At 47.4% G+C, this 20,953-nt stretch overlaps 3 pseudogenes; all 3 read right to left on the bottom strand.

The window, feature by feature from the left end:
* Positions 1 to 1,340: 1,340 nt before the first annotated feature.
* On the bottom strand, positions 1,341 to 3,743 carry LOC149990311 (cell division cycle 5-like protein pseudogene; annotated as a pseudogene).
* A 2,176-nt stretch (positions 3,744 to 5,919) lies between these two features.
* Positions 5,920 to 8,322, bottom strand: LOC149990312 (cell division cycle 5-like protein pseudogene; annotated as a pseudogene).
* Positions 8,323 to 10,497: 2,175 nt separating this feature from the next.
* Positions 10,498 to 12,900, bottom strand: LOC149990313 (cell division cycle 5-like protein pseudogene; annotated as a pseudogene).
* Positions 12,901 to 20,953: the final 8,053 nt, after the last annotated feature.

The following is a 20,953-nucleotide window of genomic DNA, read 5'->3' on the forward strand; positions in this document are numbered from 1 at the left end:
CTCCAGGCGGCCGGGGTATGCCGTGCCCGGTGGCAATGGGGGCACGGGCCCCTCTGCAGGTTCCCTCATAATCTGCCTCCTCAAAAGGAAGGAGGTCTCAGCCCTGGCTGCTGTGGCTCAGTGGATTGAGCATCAGCCTGGAGACCTAACTGTCGCTGGTTTGATTCCCAGCCAGAGCACGTTACTAGGTTGCACATCAGGTCCCCGGTTGGGGGCGCGTGAGAGGCAACCACACAGTGATGTTTCTCTCCCTTTCTCCTTTCCCCTCTCTCTAAAAATAAATACATACATACATACATACATACATACATACATACATACAAACAATTGTAAAAAAAAACAGTGCTATCTTCAAAAAAAAAGAAAAAAAGAAAAGAGGCAGCAGCTTTTATGGCGGAGGTGCCACACACACCCTAGGCTCAGTTGGAAGTTGCTCTGTCCAGCAGAGGCTTCGCGACCATGGCGGAAGAAACTTTTTACCCAGGACACTTTGTTATGTCTAGGAGAAAGAAGGTGACTGCCTCTCTAGTGCAGACCAGCCCCTAAACCTTCATCCCTTGTGCCTTTTCTTGAGGAGGATGCATACGAGAGATACAAGGCTAAAACTCATAAATCGTCAATAGCCATTAGGCATTTGACAGGAACAGATTACGCATACCAGTACAGGGGCCACAGTGACCAGTCTGTGTCAGGGTCCATAAAACATCTTGGCGCCACACTGGAACTAAGGGCGAGGTTTCATACACTCCTTGCTAGAGACTATTTATGTTCCATTAATGATAAAGAAAGCAAAGCAAGCTCTAAAACATGAGTACAATACGCATTCTTTAATCCAATTCCCATGACAACCCTCTGAGTGGCTGTCAGTCATGTTCCACACACAGCCTTATGTTGAGACTTAGAGACAAGCACGGCCGGGACGCCGGTGGCTCGTCATGCTCAGACAGCGGCTACAGTTCCTTAAACCACGAGGAGAGGTTGCCCACAAGCTTTGTTTTTTTTTTTTTTTTTTTCAATTTTATCTTTCGTTTTTATTCAAGAGTATACTCACAGGCAGCACTTTCAAATTACGCTTTAAAAATAAAGGCCAAAACCAAAAAGAATCTGCAAATATGACAGTGCTTAAAGAATGATTGTCATCATAATTTACACTCTAAAATGTCCTGTGGAGTTAAATACTTTATACATAGATTGTGTAAGAGCGATGTCATTTAAAATAAACAACAAAAGAACCCACAGGTCACGGGTGAATTTGTCGTTGAGGATAAACATCAGTTTCAGCCTTCCAGAGTATGAAAACCAGCAACTAATTCATCCTGTGACAGAATACAAACTGTGCTTCACATTTTGGACTTTAAAGTTTCTTTCTGCAGCAGCAAATCAGCATATCTTTGCTGAAGTCCCTTTTCTCTTTCCTGTTGTCGCTGAACATCTTCTTTAAGACACCCCAGCCTCCAGAGAATAGCAGAATCCTCATGTTTCCTGAGTTCTTCAAACGTGTGTACCTCTAAGTAAGCCTGCTCAATTTGATCCCATAAGTCATTCACCTGTTTCATGAGCCCCATAGCATGGGACTGGTAACCCCCGAGCAAAATTTCTATCTTCTTTTCCATCTTTGCAGCTCTCTTGGCTTCTGTCATCATGTGACCTCTGTTAATCTCGAGCCTCTTTTCCAGTGACTCGATTCTGTCTTTTTTGCCTGCTAGGTTGGCCCGTGTGTAGCGGCTCTGTCCAGGGAGATACAAAACTTGACTATAGCATTCTTCCCACACCTGGTTATAAGCTTCGCTTGAGAGTTCTCCATGACTCATACCTTGTTTTACCACTTCCATCTCCCGTACCAGAACATCCTGGGCCTTTTTCATCTCTTCTTTAGAGAACTTTTCGTAAGGGCTGTGTTCCAGATAGGAAACGTGCTCTGAATTATTGGTAGCAAACCCTACCGTTTTTCCTTTTTTATTTCCAGATGGTTCATAAGGGTGATGTAGAAGGTCATAATGAAGCAATGCGATCGTTTCTTTTTTGATTAGTTCTTCGCTTTTCTGTAAATCTGTTAAAGGCGGTTCTACATTTAAGGCTCTTAGAATAGTTTCGTTTACTTCTGATGGTCTTGGAAGATCTTTCTGGCCAGCTTTGTGCGTTCGTTTCATTTGCTTCACACGCTTTGCGTCTCGCATGGCCTGCTTTCGTGCAGCCACATCAGCAGCATCTTCAATGTATGTGCCATCTATTTCTCGGTCTTCCAACTCTTTCTCAGCATTTTCTGGTAGAACAATTTCAAAGTCATTCTTGGAGGCAGGAAGGCCCATCAACCCTATACGGAGGTGTTCACGAGACTCTCTTTCCATCTGCCTCACATAAGAGGGATCACGGTAGTCTGCCATTCCATCCTCAGGATCAGTGTTCAACTTGTCTCGAAGAGGAGTTCTGCCTGGGGTGGAGTTAACTGGTTTGGGAGTTGCCCCACTCCAGGGAGTCAGCCCTTCAGATCCATGAGAAGGAGTCCCGAGTGGGATAGAAAGAACTGTGTTTGGAGTCTGTACAGCCTGCCACTGTGGAGTCACACCCGAGAAGTCACTCTCATGCAAGGGTGTGTTAAGTCCACCTTTTAATGGCGTATCCACAGTGGTCAGGGCCACGAGGTTCTGGCCTTCCTGGAGCATTCTGTCCTGGGAAGCTGGTGTTCGTGGCGTTCTAAGAGCGATGCTGTTGTTGGTGACATTGTACTCAGACAGAAGAGTACTGGAAGCAGAATTGGTTATGCCCGACTCCTCAGCAGTCTGACGTGCAATTTCACTCGCTTTGCCTACCTTCACAACTTCCTGCAGTTCTGCATCTGAAATCTGAGGGGCAGGAAGTACTAGTTTACTTCTCTTTTTAGTAAATTTAGAAACACCACTAGTTTGAAGAATAGCTGATGGTAAACCCGATCTTTCTTTCCTTTTCAAACGCTGCTTGTCTTTTTTCCGATCTCGTCCTTCTTTCTCAGACCTTAGCTCGCCATCAAGATCCTGTCGTCTTAACTTCCTGGAATCTGCATCAAGAGCCTGGTAGTTCTCCTCAGACGTATCATAGAAACCAAGAGCAGGCTTTTTTTCAAATGGGATTTCAGCATTATAATCAACCCCTCTCTTCTTTCTTCTTTTCTTCTGAATTTCGATGCCAGCTGCCCAAAGTTCTCTTCTCTTTTGGAGGGCAGCAAGACGCCTTGCCTCCTCCAACTGTTTCTCTCTCGCTTTCCTCTTGGCCTTCTTTCCCTGAGTATTAGCCAGCCGGGCTCTAGCTTCAGAAAGCATCTCAAGTTCATCCTCATCCATATCCATTGGATCAGGACGTGCTGGCTTTGTTTCTGGATTGGAAGCTATTTCTCCAGGTTTAAGTTTCCGTGGATCGTCTGTTTCCTCTTCGTTGTCTCTTTGGGATGCTTTATCCAGAAGACATTCATAGTGTTCTAAGCACTGGGCAGCTGTCCTTCCAATGATTGGAGCAATGGTCCGCCACTGCGTTGACATTAACTTGGCCAAATGCAAGAGTTTTTCCTCTTCTTCTCTGGACCATTCTGTTTTCTTGAGGCTTGGATCCAGCCACTCCCACCATCTGGCTTTGCACTGCTTTGCCGATTTCCTAGGCAGCAATGAAGCAACCCTAGACCACTGATTTTTCCCATATTTCATAACAGCTGCTTTCAGAATTTCATCCTCGGTATTCCTCCACATGCCCCCCTTAGTCACAATTCGAGGCATTTTGGCGGCGCGGTGTCTCGGCAAGTGGCCGAGAGGAGCTTCAGAAAAATAGCAACGGCGCTCGCTCCGCCTGCAGGACCGAGAGCCGCCACTTCCTCCGGGCACGACGTTCTGCTATAGCAGCTTTGTTCTAAGCTCACCTTCTCTCGGTAGCTAAGCCTGGGCACCTGGGAGTGGTGTGTGTCACCTTGTGGCTTCTCGGGTTTGATTGACATCAAGCTTGAGGCTTACCCTGCCCACGCTCACCCCACCCACGCTTTTAAGATCCCAGCTGCTCCCCGGAGAGTCTCATTTGCACTGAAGTGAGAGCACAAGTTAAGGAGGCTTCATGACTTCATTACCTTGGAGTCAAGTTCTCTTCATCCTACTCAAGCATCCTTGGGCCCCTCTCAAGCGATTCTTTTCAGTACTCCTCCATCCTTCCCTTCCCTACCCACCTCCTGCCTCCAGACCCTCGGTGCGTACGGTGTAGGCGCACAGGTGCGGTATCCTGGCGCAGCCTCCGCTTGTACTCCATCCAGGGCTTCAGCAGGTTGCTGGGTTTTCAGCCAGCTCATTGCTGCTACCTGCTGGGTGTTCCTGGTGAGCACCCGCATCTTCCCTGTCCATCTCCCGGTGATGGGCACCTGACTCTCCTCCTGCAACTGTGCCCCCTAAAAGAGAGCTTCGAGCTGCTTGTGCTGCCCCTCGGAATGTGAGATGTAAGAAGAGAGGGGGTGGTCGGTGTAGACAAGCCAGCCCTCAGCTCAAACCCTGAAGGACACGTAGGGCCGAGAGGGCCCCAGAATGGCTTGCCAGGGCTTGGGCTGATAGAGAAGGCCGCCTCCCACACCAGGGCTCCAGGCGGCCGGGGTATGCCGTGCCCGGTGGCAATGGGGGCACGGGCCCCTCTGCAGGTTCCCTCATAATCTGCCTCCTCAAAAGGAAGGAGGTCTCAGCCCTGGCTGCTGTGGCTCAGTGGATTGAGCATCAGCCTGGAGACCTAACTGTCGCTGGTTTGATTCCCAGCCAGAGCACGTTACTAGGTTGCACATCAGGTCCCCGGTTGGGGGCGCGTGAGAGGCAACCACACAGTGATGTTTCTCTCCCTTTCTCCTTTCCCCTCTCTCTAAAAATAAATACATACATACATACATACATACATACATACATACATACAAACAATTGTAAAAAAAAACAGTGCTATCTTCAAAAAAAAAGAAAAAAAGAAAAGAGGCAGCAGCTTTTATGGCGGAGGTGCCACACACACCCTAGGCTCAGTTGGAAGTTGCTCTGTCCAGCAGAGGCTTCGCGACCATGGCGGAAGAAACTTTTTACCCAGGACACTTTGTTATGTCTAGGAGAAAGAAGGTGACTGCCTCTCTAGTGCAGACCAGCCCCTAAACCTTCATCCCTTGTGCCTTTTCTTGAGGAGGATGCATACGAGAGATACAAGGCTAAAACTCATAAATCGTCAATAGCCATTAGGCATTTGACAGGAACAGATTACGCATACCAGTACAGGGGCCACAGTGACCAGTCTGTGTCAGGGTCCATAAAACATCTTGGCGCCACACTGGAACTAAGGGCGAGGTTTCATACACTCCTTGCTAGAGACTATTTATGTTCCATTAATGATAAAGAAAGCAAAGCAAGCTCTAAAACATGAGTACAATACGCATTCTTTAATCCAATTGCCATGACAACCCTCTGAGTGGCTGTCAGTCATGTTCCACACACAGCCTTATGTTGAGACTTAGAGACAAGCACGGCCGGGACGCCGGTGGCTCGTCATGCTCAGACAGCGGCTACAGTTCCTTAAACCACGAGGAGAGGTTGCCCACAAGCTTTGTTTTTTTTTTTTTTTTTTCAATTTTATCTTTCGTTTTTATTCAAGAGTATACTCACAGGCAGCACTTTCAAATTACGCTTTAAAAATAAAGGCCAAAACCAAAAAGAATCTGCAAATATGACAGTGCTTAAAGAATGATTGTCATCATAATTTACACTCTAAAATGTCCTGTGGAGTTAAATACTTTATACATAGATTGTGTAAGAGCGATGTCATTTAAAATAAACAACAAAAGAACCCACAGGTCACGGGTGAATTTGTCGTTGAGGATAAACATCAGTTTCAGCCTTCCAGAGTATGAAAACCAGCAACTAATTCATCCTGTGACAGAATACAAACTGTGCTTCACATTTTGGACTTTAAAGTTTCTTTCTGCAGCAGCAAATCAGCATATCTTTGCTGAAGTCCCTTTTCTCTTTCCTGTTGTCGCTGAACATCTTCTTTAAGACACCCCAGCCTCCAGAGAATAGCAGAATCCTCATGTTTCCTGAGTTCTTCAAACGTGTGTACCTCTAAGTAAGCCTGCTCAATTTGATCCCATAAGTCATTCACCTGTTTCATGAGCCCCATAGCATGGGACTGGTAACCCCCGAGCAAAATTTCTATCTTCTTTTCCATCTTTGCAGCTCTCTTGGCTTCTGTCATCATGTGACCTCTGTTAATCTCGAGCCTCTTTTCCAGTGACTCGATTCTGTCCTTTTTGCCTGCTAGGTTGGCCCGTGTGTAGCGGCTCTGTCCAGGGAGATACAAAACTTGACTATAGCATTCTTCCCACACCTGGTTATAAGCTTCGCTTGAGAGTTCTCCATGACTCATACCTTGTTTTACCACTTCCATCTCCCGTACCAGAACATCCTGGGCCTTTTTCATCTCTTCTTTAGAGAACTTTTCGTAAGGGCTGTGTTCCAGATAGGAAACGTGCTCTGAATTATTGGTAGCAAACCCTACCGTTTTTCCTTTTTTATTTCCAGATGGTTCATAAGGGTGATGTAGAAGGTCATAATGAAGCAATGCGATCGTTTCTTTTTTGATTAGTTCTTCGCTTTTCTGTAAATCTGTTAAAGGCGGTTCTACATTTAAGGCTCTTAGAATAGTTTCGTTTACTTCTGATGGTCTTGGAAGATCTTTCTGGCCAGCTTTGTGCGTTCGTTTCATTTGCTTCACACGCTTTGCGTCTCGCATGGCCTGCTTTCGTGCAGCCACATCAGCAGCATCTTCAATGTATGTGCCATCTATTTCTCGGTCTTCCAACTCTTTCTCAGCATTTTCTGGTAGAACAATTTCAAAGTCATTCTTGGAGGCAGGAAGGCCCATCAACCCTATACGGAGGTGTTCACGAGACTCTCTTTCCATCTGCCTCACATAAGAGGGATCACGGTAGTCTGCCATTCCATCCTCAGGATCAGTGTTCAACTTGTCTCGAAGAGGAGTTCTGCCTGGGGTGGAGTTAACTGGTTTGGGAGTTGCCCCACTCCAGGGAGTCAGCCCTTCAGATCCATGAGAAGGAGTCCCGAGTGGGATAGAAAGAACTGTGTTTGGAGTCTGTACAGCCTGCCACTGTGGAGTCACACCCGAGAAGTCACTCTCATGCAAGGGTGTGTTAAGTCCACCTTTTAATGGCGTATCCACAGTGGTCAGGGCCACGAGGTTCTGGCCTTCCTGGAGCATTCCGTCCTGGGAAGCTGGTGTTCGTGGCGTTCTAAGAGCGATGCTGTTGTTGGTGACATTGTACTCAGACAGAAGAGTACTGGAAGCAGAATTGGTTATGCCCGACTCCTCAGCAGTCTGACGTGCAATTTCACTCGCTTTGCCTACCTTCACAACTTCCTGCAGTTCTGCATCTGAAATCTGAGGGGCAGGAAGTACTAGTTTACTTCTCTTTTTAGTAAATTTAGAAACACCACTAGTTTGAAGAATAGCTGATGGTAAACCCGATCTTTCTTTCCTTTTCAAACGCTGCTTGTCTTTTTTCCGATCTCGTCCTTCTTTCTCAGACCTTAGCTCGCCATCAAGATCCTGTCGTCTTAACTTCCTGGAATCTGCATCAAGAGCCTGGTAGTTCTCCTCAGACGTATCATAGAAACCAAGAGCAGGCTTTTTTTCAAATGGGATTTCAGCATTATAATCAACCCCTCTCTTCTTTCTTCTTTTCTTCTGAATTTCGATGCCAGCTGCCCAAAGTTCTCTTCTCTTTTGGAGGGCAGCAAGACGCCTTGCCTCCTCCAACTGTTTCTCTCTCGCTTTCCTCTTGGCCTTCTTTCCCTGAGTATTAGCCAGCCGGGCTCTAGCTTCAGAAAGCATCTCAAGTTCATCCTCATCCATATCCATTGGATCAGGACGTGCTGGCTTTGTTTCTGGATTGGAAGCTATTTCTCCAGGTTTAAGTTTCCGTGGATCGTCTGTTTCCTCTTCGTTGTCTCTTTGGGATGCTTTATCCAGAAGACATTCATAGTGTTCTAAGCACTGGGCAGCTGTCCTTCCAATGATTGGAGCAATGGTCCGCCACTGCGTTGACATTAACTTGGCCAAATGCAAGAGTTTTTCCTCTTCTTCTCTGGACCATTCTGTTTTCTTGAGGCTTGGATCCAGCCACTCCCACCATCTGGCTTTGCACTGCTTTGCCGATTTCCTAGGCAGCAATGAAGCAACCCTAGACCACTGATTTTTCCCATATTTCATAACAGCTGCTTTCAGAATTTCATCCTCGGTATTCCTCCACATGCCCCCCTTAGTCACAATTCGAGGCATTTTGGCGGCGCGGTGTCTCGGCAAGTGGCCGAGAGGAGCTTCAGAAAAATAGCAACGGCGCTCGCTCCGCCTGCAGGACCGAGAGCCGCCACTTCCTCCGGGCACGACGTTCTGCTATAGCAGCTTTGTTCTAAGCTCACCTTCTCTCGGTAGCTAAGCCTGGGCACCTGGGAGTGGTGTGTGTCACCTTGTGGCTTCTCGGGTTTGATTGACATCAAGCTTGAGGCTTACCCTGCCCACGCTCACCCCACCCACGCTTTTAAGATCCCAGCTGCTCCCCGGAGAGTCTCATTTGCACTGAAGTGAGAGCACAAGTTAAGGAGGCTTCATGACTTCATTACCTTGGAGTCAAGTTCTCTTCATCCTACTCAAGCATCCTTGGGCCCCTCTCAAGCGATTCTTTTCAGTACTCCTCCATCCTTCCCTTCCCTACCCACCTCCTGCCTCCAGACCCTCGGTGCGTACGGTGTAGGCGCACAGGTGCGGTATCCTGGCGCAGCCTCCGCTTGTACTCCATCCAGGGCTTCAGCAGGTTGCTGGGTTTTCAGCCAGCTCATTGCTGCTACCTGCTGGGTGTTCCTGGTGAGCACCCGCATCTTCCCTGTCCATCTCCCGGTGATGGGCACCTGACTCTCCTCCTGCAACTGTGCCCCCTAAAAGAGAGCTTCGAGCTGCTTGTGCTGCCCCTCGGAATGTGAGATGTAAGAAGAGAGGGGGTGGTCGGTGTAGACAAGCCAGCCCTCAGCTCAAACCCTGAAGGACACGTAGGGCCGAGAGGGCCCCAGAATGGCTTGCCAGGGCTTGGGCTGATAGAGAAGGCCGCCTCCCACACCAGGGCTCCAGGCGGCCGGGGTATGCCGTGCCCGGTGGCAATGGGGGCACGGGCCCCTCTGCAGGTTCCCTCATAATCTGCCTCCTCAAAAGGAAGGAGGTCTCAGCCCTGGCTGCTGTGGCTCAGTGGATTGAGCATCAGCCTGGAGACCTAACTGTCGCTGGTTTGATTCCCAGCCAGAGCACGTTACTAGGTTGCACATCAGGTCCCCGGTTGGGGGCGCGTGAGAGGCAACCACACAGTGATGTTTCTCTCCCTTTCTCCTTTCCCCTCTCTCTAAAAATAAATACATACATACATACATACATACATACATACATACATACAAACAATTGTAAAAAAAAACAGTGCTATCTTCAAAAAAAAAGAAAAAAAGAAAAGAGGCAGCAGCTTTTATGGCGGAGGTGCCACACACACCCTAGGCTCAGTTGGAAGTTGCTCTGTCCAGCAGAGGCTTCGCGACCATGGCGGAAGAAACTTTTTACCCAGGACACTTTGTTATGTCTAGGAGAAAGAAGGTGACTGCCTCTCTAGTGCAGACCAGCCCCTAAACCTTCATCCCTTGTGCCTTTTCTTGAGGAGGATGCATACGAGAGATACAAGGCTAAAACTCATAAATCGTCAATAGCCATTAGGCATTTGACAGGAACAGATTACGCATACCAGTACAGGGGCCACAGTGACCAGTCTGTGTCAGGGTCCATAAAACATCTTGGCGCCACACTGGAACTAAGGGCGAGGTTTCATACACTCCTTGCTAGAGACTATTTATGTTCCATTAATGATAAAGAAAGCAAAGCAAGCTCTAAAACATGAGTACAATACGCATTCTTTAATCCAATTCCCATGACAACCCTCTGAGTGGCTGTCAGTCATGTTCCACACACAGCCTTATGTTGAGACTTAGAGACAAGCACGGCCGGGACGCCGGTGGCTCGTCATGCTCAGACAGCGGCTACAGTTCCTTAAACCACGAGGAGAGGTTGCCCACAAGCTTTGTTTTTTTTTTTTTTTTTCAATTTTATCTTTCGTTTTTATTCAAGAGTATACTCACAGGCAGCACTTTCAAATTACGCTTTAAAAATAAAGGCCAAAACCAAAAAGAATCTGCAAATATGACAGTGCTTAAAGAATGATTGTCATCATAATTTACACTCTAAAATGTCCTGTGGAGTTAAATACTTTATACATAGATTGTGTAAGAGCGATGTCATTTAAAATAAACAACAAAAGAACCCACAGGTCACGGGTGAATTTGTCGTTGAGGATAAACATCAGTTTCAGCCTTCCAGAGTATGAAAACCAGCAACTAATTCATCCTGTGACAGAATACAAACTGTGCTTCACATTTTGGACTTTAAAGTTTCTTTCTGCAGCAGCAAATCAGCATATCTTTGCTGAAGTCCCTTTTCTCTTTCCTGTTGTCGCTGAACATCTTCTTTAAGACACCCCAGCCTCCAGAGAATAGCAGAATCCTCATGTTTCCTGAGTTCTTCAAACGTGTGTACCTCTAAGTAAGCCTGCTCAATTTGATCCCATAAGTCATTCACCTGTTTCATGAGCCCCATAGCATGGGACTGGTAACCCCCGAGCAAAATTTCTATCTTCTTTTCCATCTTTGCAGCTCTCTTGGCTTCTGTCATCATGTGACCTCTGTTAATCTCGAGCCTCTTTTCCAGTGACTCGATTCTGTCCTTTTTGCCTGCTAGGTTGGCCCGTGTGTAGCGGCTCTGTCCAGGGAGATACAAAACTTGACTATAGCATTCTTCCCACACCTGGTTATAAGCTTCGCTTGAGAGTTCTCCATGACTCATACCTTGTTTTACCACTTCCATCTCCCGTACCAGAACATCCTGGGCCTTTTTCATCTCTTCTTTAGAGAACTTTTCGTAAGGGCTGTGTTCCAGATAGGAAACGTGCTCTGAATTATTGGTAGCAAACCCTACCGTTTTTCCTTTTTTATTTCCAGATGGTTCATAAGGGTGATGTAGAAGGTCATAATGAAGCAATGCGATCGTTTCTTTTTTGATTAGTTCTTCGCTTTTCTGTAAATCTGTTAAAGGCGGTTCTACATTTAAGGCTCTTAGAATAGTTTCGTTTACTTCTGATGGTCTTGGAAGATCTTTCTGGCCAGCTTTGTGCGTTCGTTTCATTTGCTTCACACGCTTTGCGTCTCGCATGGCCTGCTTTCGTGCAGCCACATCAGCAGCATCTTCAATGTATGTGCCATCTATTTCTCGGTCTTCCAACTCTTTCTCAGCATTTTCTGGTAGAACAATTTCAAAGTCATTCTTGGAGGCAGGAAGGCCCATCAACCCTATACGGAGGTGTTCACGAGACTCTCTTTCCATCTGCCTCACATAAGAGGGATCACGGTAGTCTGCCATTCCATCCTCAGGATCAGTGTTCAACTTGTCTCGAAGAGGAGTTCTGCCTGGGGTGGAGTTAACTGGTTTGGGAGTTGCCCCACTCCAGGGAGTCAGCCCTTCAGATCCATGAGAAGGAGTCCCGAGTGGGATAGAAAGAACTGTGTTTGGAGTCTGTACAGCCTGCCACTGTGGAGTCACACCCGAGAAGTCACTCTCATGCAAGGGTGTGTTAAGTCCACCTTTTAATGGCGTATCCACAGTGGTCAGGGCCACGAGGTTCTGGCCTTCCTGGAGCATTCCGTCCTGGGAAGCTGGTGTTCGTGGCGTTCTAAGAGCGATGCTGTTGTTGGTGACATTGTACTCAGACAGAAGAGTACTGGAAGCAGAATTGGTTATGCCCGACTCCTCAGCAGTCTGACGTGCAATTTCACTCGCTTTGCCTACCTTCACAACTTCCTGCAGTTCTGCATCTGAAATCTGAGGGGCAGGAAGTACTAGTTTACTTCTCTTTTTAGTAAATTTAGAAACACCACTAGTTTGAAGAATAGCTGATGGTAAACCCGATCTTTCTTTCCTTTTCAAACGCTGCTTGTCTTTTTTCCGATCTCGTCCTTCTTTCTCAGACCTTAGCTCGCCATCAAGATCCTGTCGTCTTAACTTCCTGGAATCTGCATCAAGAGCCTGGTAGTTCTCCTCAGACGTATCATAGAAACCAAGAGCAGGCTTTTTTTCAAATGGGATTTCAGCATTATAATCAACCCCTCTCTTCTTTCTTCTTTTCTTCTGAATTTCGATGCCAGCTGCCCAAAGTTCTCTTCTCTTTTGGAGGGCAGCAAGACGCCTTGCCTCCTCCAACTGTTTCTCTCTCGCTTTCCTCTTGGCCTTCTTTCCCTGAGTATTAGCCAGCCGGGCTCTAGCTTCAGAAAGCATCTCAAGTTCATCCTCATCCATATCCATTGGATCAGGACGTGCTGGCTTTGTTTCTGGATTGGAAGCTATTTCTCCAGGTTTAAGTTTCCGTGGATCGTCTGTTTCCTCTTCGTTGTCTCTTTGGGATGCTTTATCCAGAAGACATTCATAGTGTTCTAAGCACTGGGCAGCTGTCCTTCCAATGATTGGAGCAATGGTCCGCCACTGCGTTGACATTAACTTGGCCAAATGCAAGAGTTTTTCCTCTTCTTCTCTGGACCATTCTGTTTTCTTGAGGCTTGGATCCAGCCACTCCCACCATCTGGCTTTGCACTGCTTTGCCGATTTCCTAGGCAGCAATGAAGCAACCCTAGACCACTGATTTTTCCCATATTTCATAACAGCTGCTTTCAGAATTTCATCCTCGGTATTCCTCCACATGCCCCCCTTAGTCACAATTCGAGGCATTTTGGCGGCGCGGTGTCTCGGCAAGTGGCCGAGAGGAGCTTCAGAAAAATAGCAACGGCGCTCGCTCCGCCTGCAGGACCGAGAGCCGCCACTTCCTCCGGGCACGACGTTCTGCTATAGCAGCTTTGTTCTAAGCTCACCTTCTCTCGGTAGCTAAGCCTGGGCACCTGGGAGTGGTGTGTGTCACCTTGTGGCTTCTCGGGTTTGATTGACATCAAGCTTGAGGCTTACCCTGCCCACGCTCACCCCACCCACGCTTTTAAGATCCCAGCTGCTCCCCAGAGAGTCTCATTTGCACTGAAGTGAGAGCACAAGTTAAGGAGGCTTCATGACTTCATTACCTTGGAGTCAAGTTCTCTTCATCCTACTCAAGCATCCTTGGGCCCCTCTCAAGCGATTCTTTTCAGTACTCCTCCATCCTTCCCTTCCCTACCCACCTCCTGCCTCCAGACCCTCGGTGCGTACGGTGTAGGCGCACAGGTGCGGTATCCTGGCGCAGCCTCCGCTTGTACTCCATCCAGGGCTTCAGCAGGTTGCTGGGTTTTCAGCCAGCTCATTGCTGCTACCTGCTGGGTGTTCCTGGTGAGCACCCGCATCTTCCCTGTCCATCTCCCGGTGATGGGCACCTGACTCTCCTCCTGCAACTGTGCCCCCTAAAAGAGAGCTTCGAGCTGCTTGTGCTGCCCCTCGGAATGTGAGATGTAAGAAGAGAGGGGGTGGTCGGTGTAGACAAGCCAGCCCTCAGCTCAAACCCTGAAGGACACGTAGGGCCGAGAGGGCCCCAGAATGGCTTGCCAGGGCTTGGGCTGATAGAGAAGGCCGCCTCCCACACCAGGGCTCCAGGCGGCCGGGGTATGCCGTGCCCGGTGGCAATGGGGGCACGGGCCCCTCTGCAGGTTCCCTCATAATCTGCCTCCTCAAAAGGAAGGAGGTCTCAGCCCTGGCTGCTGTGGCTCAGTGGATTGAGCATCAGCCTGGAGACCTAACTGTCGCTGGTTTGATTCCCAGCCAGAGCACGTTACTAGGTTGCACATCAGGTCCCCGGTTGGGGGCGCGTGAGAGGCAACCACACAGTGATGTTTCTCTCCCTTTCTCCTTTCCCCTCTCTCTAAAAATAAATACATACATACATACATACATACATACATACATACATACAAACAATTGTAAAAAAAAACAGTGCTATCTTCAAAAAAAAAGAAAAAAAGAAAAGAGGCAGCAGCTTTTATGGCGGAGGTGCCACACACACCCTAGGCTCAGTTGGAAGTTGCTCTGTCCAGCAGAGGCTTCGCGACCATGGCGGAAGAAACTTTTTACCCAGGACACTTTGTTATGTCTAGGAGAAAGAAGGTGACTGCCTCTCTAGTGCAGACCAGCCCCTAAACCTTCATCCCTTGTGCCTTTTCTTGAGGAGGATGCATACGAGAGATACAAGGCTAAAACTCATAAATTGTCAATAGCCATTAGGCATTTGACAGGAACAGATTACGCATACCAGTACAGGGGCCACAGTGACCAGTCTGTGTCAGGGTCCATAAAACATCTTGGCGCCACACTGGAACTAAGGGCGAGGTTTCATACACTCCTTGCTAGAGACTATTTATGTTCCATTAATGATAAAGAAACCAAAGCAAGCTCTAAAACATGAGTACAATACGCATTCTTTAATCCAATTGCCATGACAACCCTCTGAGTGGCTGTCAGTCATGTTCCACACACAGCCTTATGTTGAGACTTAGAGACAAGCACGGCCGGGACGCCGGTGGCTCGTCATGCTCAGACAGCGGCTACAGTTCCTTAAACCACGAGGAGAGGTTGCCCACAAGCTTTGTTTTTTTTTTTTTTTTTTCAATTTTATCTTTCGTTTTTATTCAAGAGTATACTCACAGGCAGCACTTTCAAATTACGCTTTAAAAATAAAGGCCAAAACCAAAAAGAATCTGCAAATATGACAGTGCTTAAAGAATGATTGTCATCATAATTTACACTCTAAAATGTCCTGTGGAGTTAAATACTTTATACATAGATTGTGTAAGAGCGATGTCATTTAAAATAAACAACAAAAGAACCCACAGGTCACGGGTGAATTTGTCGTTGAGGATAAACATCAGTTTCAGCCTTCCAGAGTATGAAAACCAGCAACTAATTCATCCTGTGACAGAATACAAACTGTGCTTCACATTTTGGACTTTAAAGTTTCTTTCTGCAGCAGCAAATCAGCATATCTTTGCTGAAGTCCCTTTTCTCTTTCCTGTTGTCGCTGAACATCTTCTTTAAGACACCCCAGCCTCCAGAGAATAGCAGAATCCTCATGTTTCCTGAGTTCTTCAAACGTGTGTACCTCTAAGTAAGCCTGCTCAATTTGATCCCATAAGTCATTCACCTGTTTCATGAGCCCCATAGCATGGGACTGGTAACCCCCGAGCAAAATTTCTATCTTCTTTTCCATCTTTGCAGCTCTCTTGGCTTCTGTCATCATGTGACCTCTGTTAATCTCGAGCCTCTTTTCCAGTGACTCGATTCTGTCCTTTTTGCCTGCTAGGTTGGCCCGTGTGTAGCGGCTCTGTCCAGGGAGATACAAAACTTGACTATAGCATTCTTCCCACACCTGGTTATAAGCTTCGCTTGAGAGTTCTCCATGACTCATACCTTGTTTTACCACTTCCATCTCCCGTACCAGAACATCCTGGGCCTTTTTCATCTCTTCTTTAGAGAACTTTTCGTAAGGGCTGTGTTCCAGATAGGAAACGTGCTCTGAATTATTGGTAGCAAACCCTACCGTTTTTCCTTTTTTATTTCCAGATGGTTCATAAGGGTGATGTAGAAGGTCATAATGAAGCAATGCGATCGTTTCTTTTTTGATTAGTTCTTCGCTTTTCTGTAAATCTGTTAAAGGCGGTTCTACATTTAAGGCTCTTAGAATAGTTTCGTTTACTTCTGATGGTCTTGGAAGATCTTTCTGGCCAGCTTTGTGCGTTCGTTTCATTTGCTTCACACGCTTTGCGTCTCGCATGGCCTGCTTTCGTGCAGCCACATCAGCAGCATCTTCAATGTATGTGCCATCTATTTCTCGGTCTTCCAACTCTTTCTCAGCATTTTCTGGTAGAACAATTTCAAAGTCATTCTTGGAGGCAGGAAGGCCCATCAACCCTATACGGAGGTGTTCACGAGACTCTCTTTCCATCTGCCTCACATAAGAGGGATCACGGTAGTCTGCCATTCCATCCTCAGGATCAGTGTTCAACTTGTCTCGAAGAGGAGTTCTGCCTGGGGTGGAGTTAACTGGTTTGGGAGTTGCCCCACTCCAGGGAGTCAGCCCTTCAGATCCATGAGAAGGAGTCCCGAGTGGGATAGAAAGAACTGTGTTTGGAGTCTGTACAGCCTGCCACTGTGGAGTCACACCCGAGAAGTCACTCTCATGCAAGGGTGTGTTAAGTCCACCTTTTAATGGCGTATCCACAGTGGTCAGGGCCACGAGGTTCTGGCCTTCCTGGAGCATTCCGTCCTGGGAAGCTGGTGTTCGTGGCGTTCTAAGAGCGATGCTGTTGTTGGTGACATTGTACTCAGACAGAAGAGTACTGGAAGCAGAATTGGTTATGCCCGACTCCTCAGCAGTCTGACGTGCAATTTCACTCGCTTTGCCTACCTTCACAACTTCCTGCAGTTCTGCATCTGAAATCTGAGGGGCAGGAAGTACTAGTTTACTTCTCTTTTTAGTAAATTTAGAAACACCACTAGTTTGAAGAATAGCTGATGGTAAACCCGATCTTTCTTTCCTTTTCAAACGCTGCTTGTCTTTTTTCCGATCTCGTCCTTCTTTCTCAGACCTTAGCTCGCCATCAAGATCCTGTCGTCTTAACTTCCTGGAATCTGCATCAAGAGCCTGGTAGTTCTCCTCAGACGTATCATAGAAACCAAGAGCAGGCTTTTTTTCAAATGGGATTTCAGCATTATAATCAACCCCTCTCTTCTTTCTTCTTTTCTTCTGAATTTCGATGCCAGCTGCCCAAAGTTCTCTTCTCTTTTGGAGGGCAGCAAGACGCCTTGCCTCCTCCAACTGTTTCTCTCTCGCTTTCCTCTTGGCCTTCTTTCCCTGAGTATTAGCCAGCCGGGCTCTAGCTTCAGAAAGCATCTCAAGTTCATCCTCATCCATATCCATTGGATCAGGACGTGCTGGCTTTGTTTCTGGATTGGAAGCTATTTCTCCAGGTTTAAGTTTCCGTGGATCGTCTGTTTCCTCTTCGTTGTCTCTTTGGGATGCTTTATCCAGAAGACATTCATAGTGTTCTAAGCACTGGGCAGCTGTCCTTCCAATGATTGGAGCAATGGTCCGCCACTGCGTTGACATTAACTTGGCCAAATGCAAGAGTTTTTCCTCTTCTTCTCTGGACCATTCTGTTTTCTTGAGGCTTGGATCCAGCCACTCCCACCATCTGGCTTTGCACTGCTTTGCCGATTTCCTAGGCAGCAATGAAGCAACCCTAGACCACTGATTTTTCCCATATTTCATAACAGCTGCTTTCAGAATTTCATCCTCGGTATTCCTCCACATGCCCCCCTTAGTCACAATTCGAGGCATTTTGGCGGCGCGGTGTCTCGGCAAGTGGCCGAGAGGAGCTTCAGAAAAATAGCAACGGCGCTCGCTCCGCCTGCAGGACCGAGAGCCGCCACTTCCTCCGGGCACGACGTTCTGCTATAGCAGCTTTGTTCTAAGCTCACCTTCTCTCGGTAGCTAAGCCTGGGCACCTGGGAGTGGTGTGTGTCACCTTGTGGCTTCTCGGGTTTGATTGACATCAAGCTTGAGGCTTACCCTGCCCACGCTCACCCCACCCACGCTTTTAAGATCCCAGCTGCTCCCCGGAGAGTCTCATTTGCACTGAAGTGAGAGCACAAGTTAAGGAGGCTTCATGACTTCATTACCTTGGAGTCAAGTTCTCTTCATCCTACTCAAGCATCCTTGGGCCCCTCTCAAGCGATTCTTTTCAGTACTCCTCCATCCTTCCCTTCCCTACCCACCTCCTGCCTCCAGACCCTCGGTGCGTACGGTGTAGGCGCACAGGTGCGGTATCCTGGCGCAGCCTCCGCTTGTACTCCATCCAGGGCTTCAGCAGGTTGCTGGGTTTTCAGCCAGCTCATTGCTGCTACCTGCTGGGTGTTCCTGGTGAGCACCCGCATCTTCCCTGTCCATCTCCCGGTGATGGGCACCTGACTCTCCTCCTGCAACTGTGCCCCCTAAAAGAGAGCTTCGAGCTGCTTGTGCTGCCCCTCGGAATGTGAGATGTAAGAAGAGAGGGGGTGGTCGGTGTAGACAAGCCAGCCCTCAGCTCAAACCCTGAAGGACACGTAGGGCCGAGAGGGCCCCAGAATGGCTTGCCAGGGCTTGGGCTGATAGAGAAGGCCGCCTCCCACACCAGGGCTCCAGGCGGCCGGGGTATGCCGTGCCCGGTGGCAATGGGGGCACGGGCCCCTCTGCAGGTTCCCTCATAATCTGCCTCCTCAAAAGGAAGGAGGTCTCAGCCCTGGCTGCTGTGGCTCAGTGGATTGAGCATCAGCCTGGAGACCTAACTGTCGCTGGTTTGATTCCCAGCCAGAGCACGTTACTAGGTTGCACATCAGGTCCCCGGTTGGGGGCGCGTGAGACCCAACCACACAGTGATGTTTCTCTCCCTTTCTCCTTTCCCCTCTCTCTAAAAATAAATACATACATACATACATACATACATACATACATACATACAAACAATTGTAAAAAAAAACAGTGCTATCTTCAAAAAAAAAGAAAAAAAGAAAAGAGGCAGCAGCTTTTATGGCGGAGGTGCCACACACACCCTAGGCTCAGTTGGAAGTTGCTCTGTCCAGCAGAGGCTTCGCGACCATGGCGGAAGAAACTTTTTACCCAGGACACTTTGTTATGTCTAGGAGAAAGAAGGTGACTGCCTCTCTAGTGCAGACCAGCCCCTAAACCTTCATCCCTTGTGCCTTTTCTTGAGGAGGATGCATACGAGAGATACAAGGCTAAAACTCATAAATCGTCAATAGCCATTAGGCATTTGACAGGAACAGATTACGCATACCAGTACAGGGGCCACAGTGACCAGTCTGTGTCAGGGTCCATAAAACATCTTGGCGCCACACTGGAACTAAGGGCGAGGTTTCATACACTCCTTGCTAGAGACTATTTATGTTCCATTAATGATAAAGAAAGCAAAGCAAGCTCTAAAACATGAGTACAATACGCATTCTTTAATCCAATTCCCATGACAACCCTCTGAGTGGCTGTCAGTCATGTTCCACACACAGCCTTATGTTGAGACTTAGAGACAAGCACGGCCGGGACGCCGGTGGCTCGTCATGCTCAGACAGCGGCTACAGTTCCTTAAACCACGAGGAGAGGTTGCCCACAAGCTTTGTTTTTTTTTTTTTTTTTTTCAATTTTATCTTTCGTTTTTATTCAAGAGTATACTCACAGGCAGCACTTTCAAATTACGCTTTAAAAATAAAGGCCAAAACCAAAAAGAATCTGCAAATATGACAGTGCTTAAAGAATGATTGTCATCATAATTTACACTCTAAAATGTCCTGTGGAGTTAAATACTTTATACATAGATTGTGTAAGAGCGATGTCATTTAAAATAAACAACAAAAGAACCCACAGGTCACGGGTGAATTTGTCGTTGAGGATAAACATCAGTTTCAGCCTTCCAGAGTATGAAAACCAGCAACTAATTCATCCTGTGACAGAATACAAACTGTGCTTCACATTTTGGACTTTAAAGTTTCTTTCTGCAGCAGCAAATCAGCATATCTTTGCTGAAGTCCCTTTTCTCTTTCCTGTTGTCGCTGAACATCTTCTTTAAGACACCCCAGCCTCCAGAGAATAGCAGAATCCTCATGTTTCCTGAGTTCTTCAAACGTGTGTACCTCTAAGTAAGCCTGCTCAATTTGATCCCATAAGTCATTCACCTGTTTCATGAGCCCCATAGCATGGGACTGGTAACCCCCGAGCAAAATTTCTATCTTCTTTTCCATCTTTGCAGCTCTCTTGGCTTCTGTCATCATGTGACCTCTGTTAATCTCGAGCCTCTTTTCCAGTGACTCGATTCTGTCCTTTTTGCCTGCTAGGTTGGCCCGTGTGTAGCGGCTCTGTCCAGGGAGATACAAAACTTGACTATAGCATTCTTCCCACACCTGGTTATAAGCTTCGCTTGAGAGTTCTCCATGACTCATACCTTGTTTTACCACTTCCATCTCCCGTACCAGAACATCCTGGGCCTTTTTCATCTCTTCTTTAGAGAACTTTTCGTAAGGGCTGTGTTCCAGATAGGAAACGTGCTCTGAATTATTGGTAGCAAACCCTACCGTTTTTCCTTTTTTATTTCCAGATGGTTCATAAGGGTGATGTAGAAGGTCATAATGAAGCAATGCGATCGTTTCTTTTTTGATTAGTTCTTCGCTTTTCTGTAAATCTGTTAAAGGCGGTTCTACATTTAAGGCTCTTAGAATAGTTTCGTTTACTTCTGATGGTCTTGGAAGATCTTTCTGGCCAGCTTTGTGCGTTCGTTTCATTTGCTTCACACGCTTTGCGTCTCGCATGGCCTGCTTTCGTGCAGCCACATCAGCAGCATCTTCAATGTATGTGCCATCTATTTCTCGGTCTTCCAACTCTTTCTCAGCATTTTCTGGTAGAACAATTTCAAAGTCATTCTTGGAGGCAGGAAGGCCCATCAACCCTATACGGAGGTGTTCACGAGACTCTCTTTCCATCTGCCTCACATAAGAGGGATCACGGTAGTCTGCCATTCCATCCTCAGGATCAGTGTTCAACTTGTCTCGAAGAGGAGTTCTGCCTGCGGTGGAGTTAACTGGTTTGGGAGTTGCCCCACTCCAGGGAGTCAGCCCTTCAGATCCATGAGAAGGAGTCCCGAGTGGGATAGAAAGAACTGTGTTTGGAGTCTGTACAGCCTGCCACTGTGGAGTCACACCCGAGAAGTCACTCTCATGCAAGGGTGTGTTAAGTCCACCTTTTAATGGCGTATCCACAGTGGTCAGGGCC

The sequence above is a fragment of the Furipterus horrens genome, unplaced genomic scaffold (genome assembly GCF_987537825.1).
Source record: "Furipterus horrens unplaced genomic scaffold, mFurHor1.1.pri manual_scaffold_18, whole genome shotgun sequence".
Taxonomy (NCBI): Eukaryota; Metazoa; Chordata; class Mammalia; order Chiroptera; family Furipteridae; genus Furipterus; species Furipterus horrens.